At 35.6% G+C, this 3,062-nt stretch overlaps 1 non-coding gene across 1 annotated transcript; it reads right to left on the minus strand.

Moving 5' to 3' along the window:
• Positions 1-1,949: 1,949 nt before the first annotated feature.
• LOC131177721 (small nucleolar RNA R71) lies at positions 1,950-2,056 on the minus strand. Its single transcript, XR_009147052.1, has one exon. It is a non-coding gene; the product is annotated as a small nucleolar RNA R71 (small nucleolar RNA).
• Positions 2,057-3,062: the final 1,006 nt, after the last annotated feature.

Genomic DNA, 3,062 nt, shown 5'->3' on the forward strand with positions numbered 1-3,062 from the left:
TGCTTAAGGAGCAGCACAAGTCAAGCAGGAGCAGAAAAGTCCATTTTACTCTAAGTCTGTCGAGATTTGCTGAAGGTATGCTTGACCTTAAGCAGGTAGTGCGACCAGAAGCTAAAATTTACTAAGAAGCTGCTTAGGGTTAAGCCGAACCCTAAGCGGTACTTGAACGTGAATAGTCTTTCTGACTTGGATAATTTTACACCTCATTTCCTATCCACTCCTTGACTCTTATTTACTTTTAGGGCAACCTTTTGGGACGATATAAATTCATCATTTCCTTATTTTTGCCACAAGAGGAAAGGGAGGAAAGAAAAAAAGGAAAGAAAATTTAATAGAGAGAGAGAGGAGACGCCATTTTCTCTTGGAGGAGGAGCTGCTGCATCAGTTTTGGAGCTCCAGAAACCAGAGATTTTGGTTCTTCTACCTGGGTTTTTCTATTTTAGTCCTTTTATCATGTTTTTCTTTACTTTTCCATCATCCTTTCTTGTAAATATCATCATGAGTGAGTAATCTCTTTAGATTTCAGAGTTGGGAAATATGTTTTAGATTGATTTGTGGATTTGTACTGGGTATTTCCTTATTTTACATAAATATGAGTTTTGATTCCTTCCTTGTGTGCTTGATTTACTTGCCTAATGTTGGTACCCATTGGGTATTGTGTTAATCTATGATTGAAGGACCGAAAGGTGAAAGTCATTGATAGATAATCAAGGATTGGAACTTAAAATCACCTAGATTTAGAAATAAACTAGGATTTTAAGAGGAATTAATTATTGGTTACAAAACTTAATGGGTTTTAAAGTAATCAAATAACATACGAAAGTAGGTTTGGTTATTTTAGAACACACTTTGGTTTGCTTGAAAAAGATATCAAAGGAATTTAGAATCAATTTCCTTCAAACTCTATTTTTCCTTAAAAATTGGAATGCCCAAGACAAATCCCAATTAATTTATGCATAAACTCTAACTCTGGAATCACTTTTAACATAATTAGACTTTCATTTAAATTACCCATTGTTAATTTAGTTTAATTGCAAACTAGATTTAGAATTTATTTGTTTGCTCTTTACCCATTTCAATTAGATTAATCAATTTACCTTGCTCATTTACATTTACCATTTATTCATTAATCATTAGCCCAAATAATCGCTTCATTCATAGTTTGGTAATCAAACAACAAATCCTCGTGGGAACGATACTTGATTCATCACTTTATTACTTGAGACGACCCGTATACTTGCGGATTAGTCACATCAAGTTTTTGGCGCCGTTGCCGGGGATTTGATTTTTTGTTTGATATTAAACGATTGTTTGTTTGGTTAATTTGGGCACTTTATTTTATTTTTCTTTTTACCATTTTACTTTGAGAATTTGTTTATTTTATTTTTCAAGTGCTTTATTTTATGAGAAGGTCAAAAAGTGAAGAAATCAATCTATTCTTTGACCCAGAAATAGAAAAGATAGCAAAAGCTTTAAGAGCAGAATCTAAAAGGAGAAAAGCTGAAATTAAAGCTCAACAACAACAAGAAAGAGCACAAGAGCCAGAGCAGTTACAAGAAGAAATGGCCAATAACAACAACAACAACCGCTTTGTGAAGGATCATGCCTATCCTAACATTGGGGATTTTATGCCAAGTATCACAAGACTAAGAGTAGAAGCTAATAATTTTGAACTGAAGCCTGCACTCTGTCAAATGGTATAATAATCACAATTTGGAGGAAATCCAAGTTAAAGTCCACATGTGCATCTAGCACACTTTCTTGAGATCAGTGATATGTTGAAGATAAATGGAGTTTCTGATGATGCAATTCGACTCAGATTATTTCCTTTTTCTCTAAAGGACCGAGCTAGAGAGTGGTTACATTCTTTGCCACCGGGTTCTATCACAACATGGTATGAACTTTCTCAAGCATTTTTAGCTCAATATTTTCCACCAAGCAAGACAGTTAAGCTAAGAAATGAGCTAACTTCTTTCAAACCTAGAGATGACGAGAGCTTGTATGAAGCATGGGAGAGGTACAAGGATTTGCAAAGGAGATGTCCACATCATGGGATTCCTAAGTGGATGCTTGTTCAACACTTTTACAATGGAGTTTCACCAGCTATTAGAAGTACAATTGATGCATCTTACGGAGGTGATCTTATGGAGAAATCAAGAAGAAGCTTTTTCTCGCTCTTGATAAAATTGCTTATAACAACTACCAATGGAGTTGTGAGAGGAATGAAATCAAGAAACCAGCTGGTATGTTTGAGCTTGATGCAATGAATATGATTAATGCTAAGTTTGATGCTTTGACAAGGAAGATGGACAAGCTAAGCATGAAAGTAGATTCTTCAGTCGGAGGTTCTAGTAATTCAGTAGAAGTTGGAGCTGCAAATGTCAATTGTACAGCAGATTTTTCTACACTTAATCAATATTTTTCAAGCGAGCAAGTGGATTATGTGGGTAACTTAAATCAAAGACCGTGGTAACTCATTTTCTGCAACTTATGATCCAAAGATGGAGAAACCACCCCAATTTCTCTTGGGGAGGTAGACAAGGGCAAAATCAGAATTTTCAGAACCTTACGGATATCAACAACATCGAATTTTTAGCGAATAGAGGTCCTCCTCCCGAATTTCTAAACCTCAAAATGCACATGTTCCACCTCTACCACAATAAGCACAATTAGACAAGACAGCTATGGTGGAAGCTATGATTGAAACTCTACTTGTGAGCCATCAAAGTCAACAAGAAATGATTTCTCAATTAGCATCTAAAGTGGATCAAATGGCAACACACAACAAGATGTTAGAGAATCAAATAGCTCAACAAGCTAGCTCTTCAAGTAACAAAGCATTTGGGAAGCTCCCTAGCCAGCCAGAAAATTCAAGGGAGCATTGCAAGGCTATTACATTGAGGAGTGGAAGAATATTGAAGAATGGAGATAAAAAGATTGAAGAGAAAATTGAAGAAGAGAAAAACAGAGAAGGAGATAAACAAACTGAAGCTGAAGTTAGAATTGGAGCTGAGAAAGAAAATTCAGTGGAAGAAAAAGGAAGTAAGGAGAAGGAGAGCAAA

The sequence above is a fragment of the Hevea brasiliensis genome, unplaced genomic scaffold (assembly GCF_030052815.1).
Source record: "Hevea brasiliensis isolate MT/VB/25A 57/8 unplaced genomic scaffold, ASM3005281v1 Scaf713, whole genome shotgun sequence".
In the NCBI taxonomy this organism is placed as follows: Eukaryota; Viridiplantae; Streptophyta; class Magnoliopsida; order Malpighiales; family Euphorbiaceae; genus Hevea; species Hevea brasiliensis.